The sequence below is a fragment of the Sminthopsis crassicaudata genome, chromosome 3 (genome assembly GCF_048593235.1).
Source record: "Sminthopsis crassicaudata isolate SCR6 chromosome 3, ASM4859323v1, whole genome shotgun sequence".
Taxonomy (NCBI): Eukaryota; Metazoa; Chordata; class Mammalia; order Dasyuromorphia; family Dasyuridae; genus Sminthopsis; species Sminthopsis crassicaudata.
The window spans coordinates 248712207-248733902 of record NC_133619.1 but is presented as its reverse complement, the minus strand read 5'-3'; the positions used below and the strand labels follow the sequence as shown (position 1 = coordinate 248733902).

General features: G+C 34.4%; 1 protein-coding gene across 8 annotated transcripts in view; it reads left to right on the top strand.

Moving 5' to 3' along the window:
• The window catches only part of INPP4A (inositol polyphosphate-4-phosphatase type I A), a 201219-nt gene that overhangs the window by 64138 nt on the left and 115385 nt on the right, over positions 1-21696 (top strand). For 5 of the 8 annotated variants that reach the window (XM_074300347.1, XM_074300351.1, XM_074300349.1 and 2 more), the window contains exon 2: positions 10174-10250. The gene's annotated coding sequence lies outside the window, so the exon portion shown is untranslated. Of the gene's footprint in view, positions 1-1595; positions 1738-10173; positions 10255-21696 lie in introns of those variants that run through there. The other 3 variants (XM_074300348.1, XM_074300345.1, XM_074300346.1) reach the window with 2 other exon arrangements.

Genomic DNA, 21696 nt, shown 5'->3' with positions numbered 1-21696 from the left:
ATTCTCTTCTCCCCCACTTTAGCACAGAACCTGTAGGCAGAAATTGTGCTCTAGCAGAATATCCCAATTTTAAATCGTATCTTTCTCCTCTCCTGGAATGCTTTCTTCTGTTATGTCCTCCCACCTGCTTTCCTACTAAGTACCCCCAGATTAGCAATGGTTAACTATCTGTTGGAAATTGGATTTTTGTATTTTTATTTTAAAAAAATAGACATAAAGAGACAGATTTCTTTCATTCCCAGAGGAAAAAATTTAGGCTCTTATAATGGAGTCCAGGAAGAAAGACGAAATACATAATTACTGTTTGGAGAGTCTTTAGTCCAGGGACTTTTCAAAGATACGTAGACGTGACTACATAGTTTTCTTCTCACTTAAATGGTGAATACCTCCACATACATTCTTATTCCTCTAGGTAGCTGTTTTTGTCTAAGCTCCCCTTCTTCTAGATCCACATTGTTTCTCCTAGCCTTCCCTCTCCCATATGTCTTCCATGTCTCTCATAGAGATCTGAGTTCCTCCTCATTTCAATCAAGAACTAATAAGCTGGCATCTTTTTTTTTATTTTATTATTATTATTTTATTAATTTTAAAATTATAACATTTTTTGACAGTACATATGCATGGGTAATTTTTTACAACATTATCTCTTGTACTCCCTTCTGTTCCGAATTTTCCCCTCCTTCCCTCCACCCCCTCTCCTAGATGGCAGGCATTCCCATACATATTAAATATGTTATAGTATATCCTAGGTACAATATATATGTGCAGAACCGAATTTTGCTGCTATTGCTGTTGCAAAGGAAGAATTGGATTCAGAAGGTAAAAATAATCTGGGGAGAAAAACAAAAAATGATAAGCTGGCATTTTTAAAGTTCACTCAGTTGTGACAAATCTTGTCCAAATCAGTGACTACTTGTCCTTTCAAAGCAGTCTAAGGATTTTTTTCCCAAAATGCCTAATAAAGTGAAGTTATTCCCCTTTGAATAGGATATTAATACTTCTGCCCTTTACTTTCTTTAATGACATTAAGTAGTCAATAATGAGAGATAAACAAATACTTCTCTTATATTTGTTTCAGAATAAAAAGGAAGAACAGAGTAATGGTCAAAATAGAACGTGGATTTGAGTGATTGTTCTTTTTTTTTTTTTTTTTTTTTAAAGCAAAGAAGCCTTTTAATAATAGAAAATAAGAGGATACTTAACTAGTAGCTTTTTCCCTGGATATGAAAAGGAAAAGGATTTAAAAGGCAGATAACTCAGAAGTCACTTGGCTTAATAATCTGGTTTTACAAATGAGAAAACTGAGGTCCAAGAATATCATGACTTAACTTAGGAGGCAGAGCAGATGAGTGGAACCAGTTGTCCAATTCTGCATTGTTCTGCAATTGTTGCAGTACATCATGTCATCTTCCTCAGTTATCGAAGAGAAATATTGGAATAGAATTTGTGCTTATATGTATGCTGTGTATAGCAGAGTGAAACTGAGAAACTTCCATAGCTCCTGCTGCATCTGCTGTGAGTCAGTGTCGTGAGTCACATTGTCAACATGCATTTTAGCTCTGCTGGCCGAGGCACTGATGAATTAATTTTGATTACTTACTACTACTGAGAAGAGAGCCTATATTTTCTTTCTGGAAGAAGGCCTGAAATTTAAGATTTGTGCTGGTCAGAATATGAACCTAAATGATGTATATATTCTGCCTTTTCTCCCTCAACCAAGTAAAACATTTCAGAAAGGTAAGTGTTTTTCTTAAAGTGGTGGGGGAGGGGAATAGAAAGTGCTTGGATAATTCGGTTTTCAACCTTTGATGCTTTTAGTTAAAAGTGCTCCCCAAATTTGGTTATTCCTGAGGATTTGTTTTAAATAGCAAGGGAAAGATCATGTGTTGAATGTGTGGTGATGTGGCATTTAACAATGTAAAATGATGCTTTTTATCTTTTTTAATACACTAAATGTTTTATATAATGCAGGGCAGCCATGTTAGAGAGATTCTCTCTTACCAAGGAGCAGCAACATTGATCATTAAGGCAGAGCAATACCTAGAGCTCTATTCTGGAATATAGATTTTGTCTGGTGAATCTTAAAAGACTCCCGATATGGCAAGAAAGTCTTTAATTATTACTAACAACTTCTAATAATTTTGATAATTTCATCACTGAAATCTTTGTTTCTATGAAGGCAGCTACCCAGATGTGCTGCTGTAGAATTGTCCTTAATATAGCCAGAGGACATCAGAGGGTATCTGGAGAGGTGCTTCTGAATTTATTCTCCATAGACATGCCAAGTCAGTTAATTAATACACTTACTGTTTACTTATTATTGATTTAAAGTTTTTTTTGGGGAAAAAGGATAGCTGAGGAAATTGACCTTTTTAAAAAATAAAACTAAGTCTGACATTCAATAAATGTTAGCTGAAAAAATAGTGGTAACAACATTTTAAATACTTGAGATTTTTATGGTCATAAGTAGGCAATAAAAATACAAATTCCCTAATATTTGTATAATTATAAGAAATGTGAATATTGTGGTTGGCCTAACTGATCATTGCATTTAAGTATTCTGACTTGGCTCATTGCAGATGCAATAAAAATCAGACTTCTAATTTTTACATTATAGACCAGGTATTAATAGTTTGGATGTAAATCTGTGTTCTTTGATTTATACTCCACTTTGAAATGAGGAGTTTTTCCTTACATTGTAAACAAACTTTACTATCTTTGAGAATAATAATGAAATAATTGAACCAACAAGGTTGACTTCATAAGTATAATGCTTTTCCCTGGTGTGGCAACTTTTATTATTAATGTAGATTAGCAACTCACCTGTAATTTATAATCTTAGAGAGGTTAAAGAGTTCCCTGGGGATAGCTGGGTGCAGAGTGGGATAAGGTGCTAGGTCTGAAGTCAGGAAAACTCATCTTCCTGAATTCAAATGCAGGCTCTGAAGTTTATTAGCTGTGTGATCCTGGGTAAATCACTTTGCCTCATTTTTCTGATCTATAAAATGAGCTGGAAAAGGAAATGGCAAACTACTTCAGTTTCTTTTGCCAAGAAAGTCCCAAATAGAGTCATGAAGGTTGGATGTAACTAAAATGACTGAACAGCATTACAGGGTTAATGATGTATTTTTCTAATAGGAAATACATAATAATAAGCACCACATCTATAAAAACCATAATTCTTATACATATCTTTTAATTTCATGAATTGATATGGCTAAAGAATTCTTCCTAAATCTTTTGATACTTAGCTGTGTTGGTCCTTAGAACAGATTTAGGCTTTTGAGAAGTAGTATTCAAAATCTTTTCAGTTCAACTAGTGATAACTTTATTGAGAAAATAAAGGAACTGTCTTTCATAAATTCAATTTTATTTTAATATATAAAATAGTATTTCATTTTCCTCTTAGATACATAACAAAATTTTTAACATTAATTTTTTTATTTACAAGATATATATATGCATGAGTAATTTTTCAGTATTGACAATTGCAAAACTTTTTGTTCCAGTTTTTCCCCTCCTTTCCCCCCGCCCCCTCCCCCAGATGGCAGGTAGACAAATACATTAGCATTCATTTAAAAAAATTAATTTAGTATTTTTAGGTTATATGAGTATATTCATTATTACCATATTTCCATGTGAGTCATGTTGGGGAAAAAAATTAAAATAAAAGGGGGGAAAACCACAAAAAAGAAAATAGGTGAAAGTAGTATACTTTGATCTGCATTCTTAGTTCTTGCTCTGGATGAGGATGGCGTTTTCTATCCAAAGTTTATTAGAATTGCTTTGAATCAATGCATTGCTGAGAAGAACTACAAAATTGAGCATCATATAATCTTTTTGTTACTTTCTTTTTGTTTTCCTGTTCTGTTCAATTGACCTAGCATCATCTCATGTAAGACTTTTCCCAGGATTTTCTGAAAACAGCCAATTCATCATTTCTTATGAAAAAATTATATTCTATTACATTCATATAACATAACTTATTCAACATGCCCCAATCGATAGGCATCCCCTCATTTTAACCTTCCTTTTAACCTTCTGGGGCCAGTCCCCTTATCTGTGAAATGGGCAAGTGGGATGTGAAACAAGAATGACAGTAATATAAAGTGTTTCTCTGATAGGTTGTTGCTGGGAAATTCTGTAAGCTCTAAAACATTATGTGAATATGATCCTTGTTTATAGATTCTCTTTCTTCCCCTATTCTCCTAAAATATAGGCCCAAATTTTGGAGAAGTTCCCAATAGTCTTTGTTTGTTATATGCCATTAGATAAGACTTGTCTGTGATGGAGAGATTAAAGGTAAAAAACAAACAAACAAAAACTCCATACCTTTTTAAGGCAATGGAGAAACTTAGAATTTTCTGTCTTAGGAAAAAAAAACAAGAATTTTGGAAAATTCCCTTTGTTTACTTAGGCATTTCCTCTCCTTTTTATTTTTCATACTTTTTACCTTTTTCTTTTCCTAACTTGGAAGTTGAATACTCTAAAAATAGGAAACAGGGAAATTTTTTGGTAACAATTTTTTTTAATAAAAGTTTCATTTGTCAAATATATAGAGAACTGAGCCAAATTTATAAAAATAGAAGCCATTACTGAATTAGTAAATGGTCAAAGGTTATGAACAGACAATTTTTGGAGGAAGAAATCAGAAGATATCAAGTCATATGAAAAATACTCTTAATCACTAATAATTAGAGAAATGCAAATTAAAACAATTGAGGTATCGCTACACACTTATCAGATTAGCTAAGATGATGGAAAAGGAAAATGACAAGTGCTAGAGAGGATATGGGAAAACTGGGAGACAATGCATAGTTGGTAGAACTGTGACAACCAGTTCAGCAATTAGGGAGAACAGATTGGAACTTTGGCCAGAGCTGAAAACTCTGCACAACCTTTGGCTCAGCAATACCACTATTAGGTCTGTACCTCAGTGAAATCAAAGAAGGAAAAGCATCCCATATATATATATATATATATATATATATATATAATTATAGTAAGTATGAGGAGATATCCATTAGTTGGGAAATGGCTGAATATGAATATGAATGTGATGGAATATTATTGTGCTTAAAGTAATGAGGGAGGGGAGGATTTCAGAAAAACTGGGAAAACTCATGTAACTACTAGCACAACCAGGAGAACAATGTACAATTGAGCAACAATATTGTAATGATAATCAAATGTGAAAGACTTTAACTCTGCTCAACAGTGACCCACCATAATTCCAAGATTTTTCTTTGTATCCTCAGCATTTAGCACAGCACTGATACATAGTAATTGCTTATTAATTAACTGCTTGTGCTATCCTTTCAAACTCTTAATCTGTAATCTTCTACTTTACTTTGTTTCCAAGTTTTTGATACTGCAAAAACCACTTTGTACTTTTCCAAATGCAGTCTGGCCCACTGCCTTTCTCCAGCTTAATTCTGGGCTCAATTTTTCCTCCATCTACAATGCCTATATGATTTTTATTGCATTATTGCTACTTATTTTGTTATTTTATATAGTAGTATAATTGTTCTTAGTTAACTTATTAGTAGTTTAAAAACAGAGAGGTTTCTTAGAAAAGCAGAGTCAAGCACAATCTTCCGCCTATTTAAGTTTCTCTTTTGTTGTTAATTCAGTCACTTCAGTTGTATCCAACCTTTCACGACCCCATTAAGGGTTTTTCTTGCCAGATATAATAGTGTTTTGCCATTTTCTTCTCTAACTCATTTTATAGATGAGGAAACTGTTATAGGGTTGAAGTTACTTCCCAGGGTCACATAGTAAGTGGCTGAATCTGGATTTGAACTCAGGTCTTTTACTTCAGACCTGGCCCTCACACTGTGCCATTTAACTGCCCCAAAGTTTAGATTTCTGAAGGACCCATAATTTTCATTGTACAGGAATCTTATGCTATTGGAACATACAAATAGGGAAATCCTCCATCTCTTTCTATCAGCATTACTGTCTTGCTGACTATATTGGATGAGTAAGATTGAGTAATCTTGATGATTAAACTAGGCAAGAGCACTTCTAAAAGCCATATAAATAACTGAGCAATATTGAATTCTACTAAATCCTGAGACTTTGCTTAGGAACTCCCTTATTAACTGATTGAATAGGATTTGAGCCATGTCTTAAAGAGATTTCTTCAGACAGTGGAAATGGAGTTAAGTCTGGGAGCTGAAGGGAAAGAAGTTTTGTGAAATCTTGTGAGAAAGGATACAGAGAAAAGGAAGTAGGAGGTATGTTTAGGGAATAAACAAATTAGTTTGGCTAGAATGGAAGGTGGGTGGAGAGTAAATAGAAAACAAGATTGAAAAGGCAGATTGAATCATTTTGCAGAGGGTCTTAAATAGCAAGTTAAGAACTTGAGACTTTTTCTAGTAGGCATTTGGGAGCCATTGAAAGTTTTTAAGAATGGCTAGATTTCGGTTTTTTGGAAAATTATCCTGAAAATAGTATATAGGAGGCATTGAAATGGAGAGAGACTTAGGAGAGGAATCAGTTATTTCAGGAGTTTCTGTGTGAGTTGTTGAGGGTTAGAATTTCCTTGGGTTCAATGGCAAATGAAAAGAAAGGAATTGACATGAGTGATTCTGAAAGAAAAGCTGATAGGATAGTGGTCTAATCAAGAGACCCTGCTCTCAAATCCCTGTTTTGCCACTTACTATCTTTTGTGACACTTTGTATGGCAGATCACCAAGCCTCTCTGAACTTCACTTGCCTTCTTTATAAATAAATTGAATAAATTAGAATTTCTTAAGATGGGGTCCATAAACTTTATTTATTTTTATTTTTTATTTTTTAAATGTTAAACATATTTCAATATAATTGTTTTCCTTTGTTATCCAATGTGTTTTATTTCATGTATTTTGAAACAATTTTGAGAAAATGTATGTTTCACCATCAGGACTAGTAGGGTAGATTTTGTTTTGTTTTGTTTTTAAAAACCCTGACTTGATGACTTATAAGGTATCTGAGCTCCAAATCTCTGATCCTATGACTGATTGTATGGGTTTACACAAAAACCAAGCTCTGAAAATAGTTGTTACAGACTGAGAAACAGTCTTTATGTGGTTAGAATGAGAAGTGCTCTTAGCTCATGTGATGTCTTGGCAGCCACACCTGCACAAGACCATTTCTATGTATTTGCCTTTGAATATGGAAGAGAATGAAAAGTTAACCATTTTTAGCTGGGCAGAGAAGAATTAAGTATGTTGTACTGAGAATCAAGTGGGAATTTCTACCATAGGGCTTTCTGATTAGCTCAAGTGGATCTAAGCAATTTTCCTTCTAAAGGAAACAACTAGATTCTTAGATGACCAGTTGAATGAGGCATATTCTGTTCTGGGAAGGTGTTAGAACTTTCTTACTGGAGGATTGGAATACTTTGGAAGAACCCTATCATTTGCCTTATTGGTCTTTTGCCAGCATGTCATCCTTGTTCTCTTGGTCATTTTTAAATTGGGGCCAAGTCTTTTTTGAAATTTCCAAGGAATTTTGATTAGAGTTTCAGGTTGTTTTAGAGCATTGAAAGAATTTGGGATTGGGTGAAAATGGATAGAAGGAGTGTGCTGGAATCTAGCCATTTAATTTTCTCTCAAGTTTCATCCCTTAGTATTGGAAGAGTTCGTGGGTTTTGCTTTTCCCAAGAGGGTTACTGTTTTATGATTTATGGGCTTTTAAACTTGTATCACTAGTTTTTAGAGTAGAATTATAAATAAGCTTTTGGCTTAGCTACTTAAGCAAATTCTTAAAAATAAAGTAGAGGGAATAAGGAGGGGTCCAGGGCCAGGCCCTGGTTGTTTTTATCAATACCAGGGCCAGAGAGGGCCAAAGTCTAGGACCAGGCAAAACCTCCAAGTTCTTGCTCCTTTCCCCCCAGTTCTTGAGTCCAAGGGAGGTTCTACATCTCTCAACAGTTCCGGGCCAAAGAGGAGAAAGCAGAGTCCGTAATTTTTCACAGGGGGAAAAATTTTTAAATCAATTTATTCTAATATAAATGCAAACCAGTGAATTGAAACAAATTATTTTAAAAGGAAAGAAAAAAAAAAAAGCTTTGAATACTTGTGGGTAATTTTTGGAAGGTTCTTAGACAATGGGCCTGTTCAACCCACAAATTCTGTGGTTAGGTGGCAGATTTTGTAAGCTTTTGAGTATTGAACACTTTAAAAAAAAAAAAAAAAAACCCTTTTCTCAATTCTCTGTATTGTGTGGAAGGACATTATCTCCTCAGTACTTTTCATAGTTCATCCATCTGGAGTTTACTGCTTTGGAAACCTCACTTATCTAGATACCACTAAGAACCAAGAAATAGGAAGAAGAAAAAAAAGAGGCTTTCAAAAAGTCAAATAAAATGTTAGTAAGTCCATGCATTAAAATTCATGTGCTTTAGTCATAGCAAACCTCTTCCATAGATTCTCATTCACGATCTCTCTCTTCTCATTTTACACATAATACTAATTATCATGACTATCTGATGTCCAAGCTTCCATAGAGGCCAAGTTCTGCTAGTGGTAGGCATGCTGACTGTATTAAGAAATATCTCCTGTCCTTGAAAGATAAAGTAGAAAAACTATTTTAAAAAATAATTTAAAAAGCAGAGCAGTCTAGGGCCATTTAGTGTTGAGGCTAATTGTGTAGTGAGCCTTAGGTTTAATTTAGGTAAAATTTGTCATCATCTTCATTTCTTAGAATAGACTCAGGGAAACTTTATCTTCTGTTTCAAGGTTCTAATATTTTACTAATTTAGAAAGTTTTCTGATAGCTAAATTCTCATTGTGGGTTCTAAATCTTCTGAATCTAACTTTAAACATCTGAATCTCATGTGACTCTAGGTAACTGCCTTATTCCTGATTTCCGGACAAGCAAAAAAGAATTACAACAAAAATCTGAATCCCACTCCCTTTGTCCAGATTCTTTTACTTTCTCCTGGCTTTATCATATCTTTTCCCCTCTAAACCTTCTCTCTATTCCTACAAACTGTAAGGGAGAGTTTTCTTTTATTTATTTTCAAATGAAAATAATATATACAATTTCTGAAAGAACACACAAATTAGAAATAGTTAGAAAAAAAATAGAAAACAAAATTTATCCCAGGCATAGATAAAGGGATTCTTAGTTTTTAACCTAATCCATAAATGAAGTTCTCCAGACCTAGAATCACCCATGATCATGTGATATCCATTTCCTTAAGATACTAAATAGAATATGTAGTCCCAGAATATCCCTAATTTGGGTAATGCTCCCAGAACATCTCTGGATTAACCTCCTTACATGATTCTTCCCAACCTCAGCTAATCATGGACCTCCTGATTGAATGGTACATTTGTTGGTGTTCTGCTCTCATTAAGACATAATCAGTTAGCTAACTAAGTTTTTCCACCCCTGACTAAGAAACTAACAAGGAAATACAAAGAATAAATTGAACATTGCTCACATCACCTGAAATCAAAATGATTACACTCCCATTTTACAGGCTTCCCTTTCTTTACAAGGCTCTTGGGACATCACTTTATTATAGTATGGGTAGGGTAATTACTGTTTCTCAAAACACCTTTGAGTCATCAAGAAAATATTTAATTCTATTTTGGTTTGAGAAAGTAAGAAAGTGTAATAATACAGTTTAGGGAAGATTTCCAATCCAAATGGGGGGAGGTGGTGAGAGGTTTGGAGGTTGGTGATGGGGATAAAGTTATATTAAGAGAAAAAACCTTTAGTTACACAGAAAATTTAGCTGTTAAGAGACATTGAACAGCCGAAGTCTTAGTCCAGTGACATTCTAGAGTGATGATTCTTAGGTAAGCAACTGCTATGTTCACTGCAAAGTAGCCATTTCCTTTACTGTTTTATGAGAAGAAATAAGGGAAGGATTGTTCTCATATTCTGGCAGTGTTTCAGTATTATATCAAAACCTAATTCACCTGGTTTGTAAAGGGTAGGTTTAGAATTCCAATTCTTGGGAAATTAGGTCAACTTTTTTAAAAACCAAAACAAAGATCTTCCTATATAGCATTAAGGATATTCTCATTCTCTAATTCAAACCACTAGGTTGAAAAGGTCGTCATATAAGTGCAGCTGCAAGTTTATTTTTACAATCTCTTTGGGGGAAGATTTCACTGAAAATCCTACCTGAACCTGCAGGTTTATAATAGCCAACCCATTTCTCATTTACAGGAAACATCAGTACTCCTTGAAGGTTGCTATCATTCATCCCTGGTGATGTCTCCAGTGTGACCGAAAGCATTGAGGCTGTGAGTACGTTTGGCTTCTTGCATTATCTGGTACACCAATCATCACTTCTTTATTAAGATCTGATGAATTGAGTTTGTTACCACCCCTGAATCGTGATGTTTCTCTGAATTTTATGACACCCTCAAAGGCCTTCCTCCTTAGAAGATTTGTCCCTACGGGCAACAAGCTTTCCATGCTATAGTTTTTTCTCTCACAGTGGAATTATGAGGAATAAGTTTCACTCCTCTTTTTTTAGAGGGGTGCTGCATTAAATTGGGGATTTGGCAGTCTAATAAAGATCTGGATTAGGAAAGAGGAAACCCTGATTCAAACTAGTACCCTGAGCTAGTCCCTTAATCTTTGGATCTCAGTTTTCTCATTTGTAAAGTGAAGGGATTAGAGCTGATGATCTTGCAGGTCCTTGCCAGCTAGGGGTAAATTTCAAAGTTGAGCCTATATTTTGTCCTGACACTTGTATGATGGTGAGGACTACGATGGCCACCTAAGATATCATTGGCTATCCTGATAAGTAAGTAGTGAATTATATTACATATAAAGTCAGTGTTATTTAAAGATTTTATTTGGGACTTACTCCTGCTTGAATTATTGATTTGATTTTTTTGATATGAAAAAAGTTATTAGTATATGTGTATGTGCGTTCATAAGAAAATTCAGCTTTGTTTACTTTCTTTGGATTGGATTATAAATAAAAGTGGTTTAGCTAAAGAATTACAAACTTAACAACTGTATGAAAAGAAAGAAGAATTCAAAGCTTTAACATCTATATGAAAAATACTCCAAATCACTAAAAGAAAAAGAAACACAAATCAGGTTTCACCCCATCCCTAGTAAATTGGCAGATGAACAAAGAGGGGAATAGTGATTATTGAAAGGATTGTAAAGACTAGTATACTCACTGTTGCATTTTTGATGAAGCTCTGAATTGGTCTAAGCATTCTGGAAAGATATTTAAAATTATGCTTAAAAAAAGAAACTAAAATGACTAAAATGTCCATACACTTTGATTTAGAGATTCTATTGCTAGGCATTTATCTTAAGGAAGTCAATAACATATTTTTTAGTATTTTTAGTAGTAACTTTTGTAGTAGCAGAGAACTAGAAATAAAGTGTATCAGTTGGTTAGCTGAACTAATTGTTGTACGTGACTTTGCTGGAATGTTATTATGCCATGAGAAAAGACAAATATGAAAAATATAGAGACATGGGAAAACTTTTTTGAATTGATGGAAAGTAAAGTAAGTACAGAGAGGAAAACAACATATACAATGCCTACAGCTACATAAATGGAAAAAAAAAAAAAAACAGTAATGAAACAATTAAAATTGAATGATCTGAAATTGTAGAAACAGGCTTAACTCCAGAGAAGAGATATTAGCAGGTACTTCTTGTTGCTACTTGGCACTATTGTGATATGTGGCTAATATCATCAGACTTTTCAGCTTGTTCACTAATTTTGCTGAAGTGCTTTTTTCCTTTTTGTTATTTATTATAAAGGATGATTCTCTGAGATATATAAGAGCGTGATTTGTTCCCCATCTATAAAATGAGGTTAATAAGTGCTTGTATCACCTACTATCTACAAGGTTATTGTGAGAAAAGTATTTTATAAACCTATAGTTTTACATTAAAGAAGAGTCGCAAGGATAAGAATACACTCAGAAATGTAGGTGATATAAAAATAAAAGATATCAATAAAATTGATTTTCTGAAATAAATACATGTTTTTCCTTTCTCATGGTTTGCATCTCCCCTTTTAATATGATTTTTCTTGAGCAGCATGATGAAAATAGAAATATGTATAGAAGAATTGCACATGTTTAGCTTATATCAAATTGCTTGCTGTCTAAGGAAGGGAGAAAAATTGGGAGCACATGGTTTTGCAAAGGGAATGTTGAAAACTATCTTTGCATGTATTTGGAAAAATAAATAAAAATACTACTAAAGAGGAAAAAAAAGAAATGCATCATAACAAACTAAGACTGACCATATGTGCTGAGTGCCCTTAATTTCACAAATATTTATTACATATCTCCTATTATATGGATCTATGATAGAAGCTAAGGCAGAAACATTTCTCTGCCTTCACAGAACTTAAAATCCAGTTTAAGCACAAGAATACACATTGATATCTAAATACAGCATATAGGACTTTGTTATATCTTTTCCAATGTGAGAAATAGAGAAATCTGAAGTAGAATTTCAGTGATCTGAAGGGAAGTGATTATATTCCAGGCAAAGGGAAAAGAGTCTGAACAACGAAACAGATGGGAATGTGCAGGCCTGGTTTAGGGACCAGTTTTGCTGGAACAGAAGAGTAAATGGAAGGAAGTAGTTTGAGAGCAGGTTGGAAAAATAGGATAGTAGCAGATTTGTCAGTGTCAGAGCAAGGAGTTTGAATATTACTGAGTAGGAAGGAGAAGATCGATCTATTTTTGAGCAGAGTACATATATGACCAGATCTATGCATAAGAATGAAGGGGTTATGGATAAGAAGAAAATACTTTTCTAAAGAATGTATTTCTAAGCAGGCTGCCCATCTGTGGAAGAGATAAAATTGCCCATTCTGGGAGATGACTTACAGAATTAATCTTTAGAATGTGAGTGCTGTAATAGTGTGTAACTTGCTATGATTTCCCTCCTCATTAGCTCCTATTCATTGAACAGCTAATGTCACATGTTCAAGGTTATACAATACTAGGGCGGATTTTTTCTTAGGCACTTGATAATTTTAGCCCTCATTTTTCTGTAACAGTGGAGTGTACTATTAGTGACCAGTGAATGGTAGTTATTTGTGCACTCCCTTTCCCCTTCTTCCACAATCAATTACTGATCTTGTAAGCTAATATCACCCATTAATTCCTGATTCTGAGGCTTGGTTTCACGAGAATTTCCCCATTTCTTCCACCCCATCCCTTGCTTTCTGAATTTGGGCCAATCTCGCTCTAGAGCCAGTTTCATTTTAGTTCCCTTGTTCTCAACAAAAAAGGGGCAACTAGGTTGTCCAGAAAAATGTGCAGAGATACAAGTTTGAATCTTCCCTCAGAATCTTGAATTTCACATTTTTAAAATATTTTACAATTTACATTTAATGTCCCATAGCCTCAGTTTCCTCATTTGCAAAATGAAAATGATAATAATTTCACCTACTTGCCAAGATTAGTTTAAGGATCAGATGAAATGACGTATGTAAAGTGCCTTGTAAGTCCTAAAGCAATGATGTCTAATCCAAGTAGAAACAGGTGACTAAATCATGCATGAGGAACACTGTAGGGTTGAATATTATTGACTTAGAAAACTTAATAACATCATCTATGTTTTATTATATTTGTATTTATTTTGTTAAATATGTATCAATTACATTTTAATTGGATTCAGAACATATTGGGGAATGTTGTGGGCTGCATATGACCCATGGGTAATATGTTTGACAATTTTCCCTTAAAGCATTATATAAATGTTTACTATAATAAATAATAAGTATATCAAGTTATTATTATAAAAACATTTATATAGTGCTTTATAGTTTGCAAAATGCTTTATAAATGTTATTTCACATATTGTTTTGTTATTGTTGTTGTCAGTGACTCACTTTTGTTTATGAATAAAGTTCTTTCTCCTTTGGCTGGCATTCAAGAACCTCTTCAGTGGTCTGAATAGTTTGAATCTGTTCTAGATCACTGGAGATGATTGTCTCCAATGTGAAAAGTTAAAAAAAATATATAGTATGTCTTTTTGTTGGCATTAATTGACAGCTTTGTTTGCTTTGTCAGGAGAGAGGCCAAAAGATTCAAGTGGCATTTGTAGAAGGAATATTTTTCCTGAATTGAAAAAATGCTGCTTTGTAGTTAGAAGACTAGGGTTCATTAAAAACCTTTGTTTTTCCTCTTCTATAAACTGAGGACATTAGACCAAATGATCTCTTAGGCTCTTTCTATTATCATGTATATGTATTTTTGTAATAAATGGGGAAACAAATACATTCTTGGTACTGCTTTTAGTCCTGTATCCTATTAATTCGTGATCTTGTGTTTTTCATACATATTAAATTTACCTTTTGTCTTAAATAATTACTTGTAAGACAGCATGATTGCTTTTAATTTCTAACACTATAAATACAAACTGCATTTTATTGAATTTATTGTGCCTAAATGTTCATTAACTGAATGCTCAAATATCTCTGTATCTGCAACAATATTTAAACACTTAAATTTGTTATGTATTAATGATTAACTCAGGGTGTGTATAAGTATACAGTGAATGTAATCCAGAAAAAAGGTTTCTTGATCTTCCCAGATGATTATAAAAGAATAAGGACGGAAAATTCCATTTATTTTTCATATTCTGAGATGCTTTCGTGTTCTGTGTACAAAAAGCCCCATAGCTAGTCCTTGACGTCTTAGTGGAGACATTGATACTTGCTAGGGGCTTTACTTTTTTCTTTTTCTTTTTGGGAGGGAGGTTAAGTGGCTTGCCTAGAGTCACATAGCAAATAATATCTGAGTGCAAATTTGAACTCTTTTCTCTAGGACTGGTGCTTTATCCACTTTGCCAATTAGTTGCCCTTGAGAGCTATATTTCATAATTTTGAGTGTTTTCTATAATAGTGATCAAAACTCCAGCTAGACCTTTATATTTTGTATAATTTTTATCTGTATTTTTCCATAAATTCTTCAGAGAGGATGTACTCAAATAATCAAGAGCTCCTTGTGATTTTTCCATTGTCTGAAGGAGTACCAGTATATTACTCAACCAAGTTATCTTGTCTCATCCTAACTCCATGAATGACCCATCTTTATTTCTAATCATGCACATATGTCCTCAATGGCTCTTAGGCCACTTCTTGTGAGTAGGTTGTCATTGGTAACACTCTGTAGCTACTTAGACATATCAGATGCCTTGTAATTCCTTTTTGAGATGACTTGTGACTCAGATTCTTCAAAGATTGTACTAGTCCTAATTATATACCATCAATAAGAGAATCTTGGTATTGTAGAACTGGACTTCTGTTGACAGCTGTGAATTGTTGCAGTTAAGGCTCATTGAAAGTGGTTTTTCAGTTTATCGTTCTAATTCATGACAAAATTCTGAGCCCAACTCATTGTTTCTCTGCAATTTCTACCCAAAATACATACTTTTTTTTTGTTTATCTCATTTCTTATGTTCTTTTTTTCTTTTCTCCTCCTTTTCTCCCTCCCTTTCATCCTTCCTTTCTTATCTCTCCCTCTTTATCCCTAAATTTTTATCTCTCTTCTCTCTCCCTGAATTTTCTGTCTTATTCTTTTCCTCTGTCTTCTCTCCTACTCCACGTATGCAGAGGTCCAGATATAGAACAGAGAAAGATATGGATGCTTAGATTCAGTGTGGTTGGTTCAGTTTGGCTGGAATATTAGAGTATGTGAGAGGGGAGACTGGTAGACATATAAAAGCCAAATTTCAGAGAGTTCTATATTAATAAATATCTAGTAAATGATTGTTATTGAAGGATGTTGTGATACACATGCATTGCTGAACCTCTTCTCTCTTTAACCACATATCAGTGCAATTCAGGAATGCAAAGTCCTAGTCAAAACTATTTTTTTAAAGGAGAGGGCAGCAAAATTCTGGCCAATTATACATTAGGTTATCCCATTACAGTTGAAAGTCACACCTCTCCTTACCTTCAAAATTGAACCTTTTCAAGGAATATGCTTTGGTGTAGGGGGTGGTAGAGAGAGGCACTTGGAATTAAGTGACTTGTCCAGGACCACATAACTAGTTAGAGTCTGAGGCTGGATTTGAATTCAGGTATTTCTGACTCCAGACCCAGTGTTCTGTCTAGATGCCTCAAATACTGTTTTGGGAAGTTTTAAAGCATTAAAAAATCAAGTGGGATTGCAAATGAATCATCTTTTCTTTAAAAATTGATAAATCTTTTCAAGAAATATACTTCAGGGGAGAAAAGGGAATTGGATCTAAGTGATTTGTCTAGGACCACACAGCTGATTAGAGTCTGAGGCTGGATTTGAATTCAAATTTTCCTGACTCCAGGTCCAGCTGCCTCTGATAGTGCTTTGGGAAGTGTTAAAACACTTTTTAAAAATGGAATAATAAAGGAATCACTCTTTTTTGCTGGTCCTTATTCTAGATGCATTTTATCTCCCAATATTTTACTATAAAAGATTATTTCAGAGAATTTTTCTTTTAATTCATTCAGCTCTACTTATGGAATTGTTTATTATTAGTTTACAACTAAGGTGGTGGTATGTTCACTTGCCATTAGGCATAGAGAGCTATGAAAGAATGTATAGAGGCAAGGGAAAGTGAGCTGGATGTCTATTATATAGATCTGTTTCCTTCTCAAACATAAGGTAAAGTGATAGGTAGGGTAGGGTAGAGTAAGATTAAACATCAGGTCCCTGATTCTATCCTAGCTCTTTCATTAACTTAATTTGTGATCCTGGGTGAGTCAGGCAAAGTGTACACTGATTTTTAAAAATTGTATTTAATTTTTTTATTAAAGTTTTTTATTTACAAAACATATGCATGGGTAATTTTTCAACATTGACCCTTGCAAAGCCTTCTGTTCCAAATTATCCCCTCCTCCCCTCACCCCCTTCCCTAGATGGCAGGTAGTTTATACATGTTAAATATGTTAAAATATATGTTAAGTCCAATATAGTACACTGATGCTTAATAAATGTTTGGATTAATTGCATTGACATCACCTCCGTGGGCCTCAGTTTCCTTGTTTATAAAATGAAAGGTTAGACTCTAAAATTCCCACATTGTACAAATTGAAGGTTTGGAATAGTCTGTCACCTCTTCCTCTTCTCTATTGTCCTCAAGTGTGGTGGGAGGGTCTTGATTCATCTCATAATTAATAAATGCCTACTTCCACCTCACACTACCATATCAGCCCTGAATCTTAACCTTTTATCTCACCCCATTTAAGTTGTCATGGTAGAAAGTCTGTCTTTTCTGGCTCACACATTTACATGTGATACTTCAGGACTTTTTCAGCATACTGAGCCAGAAAATCTGATGAATGTAGAACTTTGGAATTGACTCCATAAAAGGCCAAACTACAGAAACACTAGTGCATAGACTTTCTCATGATTTTTTTTTTCCTGGCATAATACAGGACAGGACAGCTAAAAACAACCTTGGAATTAGCCTCAGAACCTACTGTGTTTGTGTCTCTCTGTAGCCTTTCATGGACAAAGAGAAAATATTTTCCTTTTTGAGACAGAGGTTTCCCAGCAAAAGTCAAATTAAGACCTGAAAGGATGTGACCAAAAGTCACATCACACATTTCCATTTGAGTGTTTAATAAATCAGGAACCATCAAAAATCTGATAATATTGTACCTTTCTCTCTTAATTTCAGAGATGGGGAATTGTAGGGGTAGAATATTTCATGTACTTTCGAAAATGGTTCTTTGGTTTGGCTTGCTGAATTTTTTTTTTTTTTAAGAAAGCAAAACTTTGTTACATGGGAAGGTTTACTGTACAGGAAAAGATTTAATTTACAAGTGAAAGTGATATAAAAATGAAAAGACATCAGTTATTTAAAAAAAAAAAACTATCTAGGGAAAAGATAGCTATCATAATGAGTTATCTCAGAGCATAGGTCTTTCACCTGGTGTGAACTTGTTTCTTTAACATTTTATATTTTATTTCAACATACTTTTTTTTGTAAATCTGTTTATTTTATCTTATATATTTTAAAACATTTTTCTGAGAAGAGGTTTGTACTTTTTTGTAAGGCTCCAATGGATTCCATGACACAAACCCAGTCTTTTTTAGAAGTTATACTCGGCATTTACAGGGTCCTAGAATACTGCCATCATGTCTTTACAGAATTAACACAACTGCCTGAGAAGTCACTTATGCTGCCTATGTTCATATCTCATGATCACATATCAAAGAATTTTATCTGTCTTCTTGGTGAATCTTTATTTTGACTTTATTCGATATCTTTCAGCCTCTTACTAAACACGTTGTTTTTCATGGTTCCAGTGCAGCAGTGGAAAAAGTACAAAAGATTGTTGGGTTTTAAAAGTTCCAGTTGTTGCATAAAATTGCGTAGTGACTTGGGACAAATGACCTCACTTTTCTGGACCTCATACTGGCAGAACATAATCCTTGACAGCAAGAATAGGGTCATGTATTATTTTTGTACTTGTATCCCTCAGTGCTGGCATGGTTCCTGGCACGTAGTGGACTTAATAGATTTCTAAGATTTCTGTGATCCTTTCCAATTCCTAATCTTTTGTGATTCTTTACTTTTGTAAATTTTTATATAATGATTTTGACTTTTTTGAGTATATTACACATATTAACTTTTAGGTGCTCTCAGCATCCCAGTTGTAATACATAGAGCAGAGGGTTTCTCTATTTTATAAATGGAGGAATCGAAGTATGGGGAGAGATGATTTGTAATAGTTCGTATAATTTGTTAAAAACATCCCCATTAAGGTTGTTTTCTTTCATAGTCATCACATTTGGTTCCTTAACTTGTTTTCTTAATTCCATGTGTAAGAGTATTTCCCATAACACTGTCAGCCTCTCTCTTATATATACATTATACATTCTGACCTTTGTACTGGATTGTTACTAGAATTCATTGCCAACTCTCATTAGGAATTCAAATGTGGCCTCAAACATTATCTATGTGACTCTGGACAAGTCACATAATTGCTGAATGCCTCAGTTTCCTCACCTGTAAAATGGGAATTATGTTCACTCTATACCCTCAGTGCTCAGGATGATGAGCAGATGAGCTGATACATATAAAGCCTGGCACTTAATAAATGCTTATTTGTTTCTTTCTCTTCTCCTTCCTTAAGGCCTATATAGTGAATGAATGTTATGAAAAAATGTTATGAATGTTAGTAAAACACAGCCAAGTCAATCTTAAGAAAGGAAGAGGTTGTTGATTCCTCTCACATTAATGTTAGCCTAACAGAACTTCCTTCAACAATTTCATTGTGTTCCTAGTAAGACATCTTAATGAATCTCTTGCTTGCTGACCCTCCCATCATCTCCCTAGTGAGGAAGAGATATGCCATCTAAGTAGGATGTTTTATACTTCAGTTGCAGTGCCATTTGGGATCAAAAACCTAAACAGGGCCATTTTGATCAGGAGAGAAAGGAGTTAGAGAGTTCTACTTTGGTTCTTACATTACATAAAGATGAATAACTTCTCAGAATATTTTCCCAGTTATTCATAATAAATATTCTAAAACAGAATTTTCTTAAAGAACTTTCTTAAAGCTCTTTGTCCCCAAACTGTCTATAATATGACATGTTTAAATTTCAATAAGGGGGAGCAAGGAGAGTTTTAATTCATCTTTGGTACTATTTGAGAAATTGTGACTTTTAAATAATTACATGTGTTTTTGTAAGGAACTATTGCAAGCTTTGGATTTGAGATCTATGGCAGTTTTCTAGAGTTCCAAGAAACACTTCTGCCATTCTTTTCCCAGTTATGTACACACACTTCCCGAATGGTTCCCATTCTCTTTGAAAACAACAGCATAATCATCTTACAGACAGCTTTGCTGGCTTGTTGCCACAGTGGAAGAAAGGTGGGGCATATAGCTCAGGAATATAAATGGTTTCTGGAAATTTTCCTGAACAACCCTTATGCTATGACGCCTGGAGTGAAGTCACCAAGTGGATCCTGTAATTGAGGGTGATAGTTTTAAAGAGATGCTTCATTTTTTTTCCTGCTGCCTTTTTATAAAGCACTGTGTTGTGCTTTTTAAAAAAAATTCAGTCATATTTTTTATTTCAATAATATTTGATCTTTCCAATCAGCATTCATTGTTGTAAGATTTTTGAGTTTCATTTTTTCTCCCTCCTTTCCCCAAGACAGCAAGCAATTTAATAGAGGTTAGTGCATGTACAATCATTTTAAACATATTTATATATTAGTAGTTGTCCTTTGTTCTTGGAGAGGACCAAAATGACATCACTATACTAGAGGTGAATTACAGTGTGCCTGATTGTGGCTGATCAGGTCAATATGAGCTCGGAATGCTCTGCCACAGATGGGCACACAATCTCTAAGAACATTTGGGATGGCTTTTCTGACTTTGCGCATCTCGTGTTACTTGTGAGCTAAGTCTGCTTTGCTCATAGAGCACAGCACCTTCTCTGATGAGGGCACGCCATGCTGGATGGTCCTGGGCCAATGTCTCTCGTCATATTAATTCTAAAGTTCTTAAGGGAGATCTTGAGAGTGTTTATGAGAGAAAAATCAGAACAAAACAGAAAAACCACAAGAAAACAACAATAAAAAAGGAGAAAATAGTATGCTTTTATTCAGATTCAGTCTCCGTAGTTTCTCTCTGGATGCAGATGGCTCTCTCCATCACAAGTCTATTAGAATTGCCCTGAATCACCTCATTGCTGAGAAGAGCCAAGTTTATCACAGTTGATCATCACATAATCTTGCTATTTACTATGTACAATGTTCTCCTGGTTTTGCTCACTTTACTCATCTGCTGCCTTTCTTGCTAGAGGAACACATAACCTTTTTTTCTTAATCATGAAATTAATTTTGTGTGTTTGTGTATATTTTTAAGGGGATAAAAATGATGATGATGGTTGTCAGAACCAACACTACATGGAAATAAAGAAGTCCTATTAGAGTTAGACCTAGAATCTGTATCCTTACCTTAAACAGAGTTTAGTGGTCTTTGCCTGGAGATCAGAACTTTCCAACCCAGTTTAGCTGGTGCAGCTGTGAGAGTGCTGAATTTAGAGAAGACGACCTGAATTCTGACCTCGTCTCACACACTAATTTGGTTTGGTCAGTTACTCTTTCCGCCTCAGTTTCCTCATCTATAAAATGGGGATAATTTAATTTATAAGCTTGTTGAATCATGTGTAAAGTGCTTTGCAAACTTTAAAACTCTGTAAATGCTGGCTATATTTAGTGTTATTCCATCATTTGTTGACTAACTTCCTGAATAGAACTTTCCTGCTTACTTAAATTTATAGTAATTGTCTTCTCTTTCCTGCCATAGTTGTCCTTTGCTGGACTCAATCTCTTGCCTGCCTGATCTAAAATGGACCTGCACCAAATTTCTAGCCCTGACTTCCTCTGGTAAATGACACATCTGCCAGAATCCTTTTACTTAGCTAAATTGCTAGTCTTTAATCCCTCCGGGCCAGTACTTCCCTATTTCTATTCATACCCTCTATATTATATGGTTATTTGAAAGCTACAGGTTTTGCCTCCTTTTTTCCTCTCACCTTGATCTGCCCACAGATCTGCTAATGTGGCAACCCCTCCCATGTAGTGTGAACCTTCCAGACTTTGTGTCACTCTTTTGAGTTGGACAAGAAAAGCTACTTTGTTTTTAGAAAGCCACTATTAAAATGCACTTATAGTATCATGTGTGAGGAAGAGCCCTCATATCTTCAGGCCTTGTCTTATAGACATTTCCTCATGAAC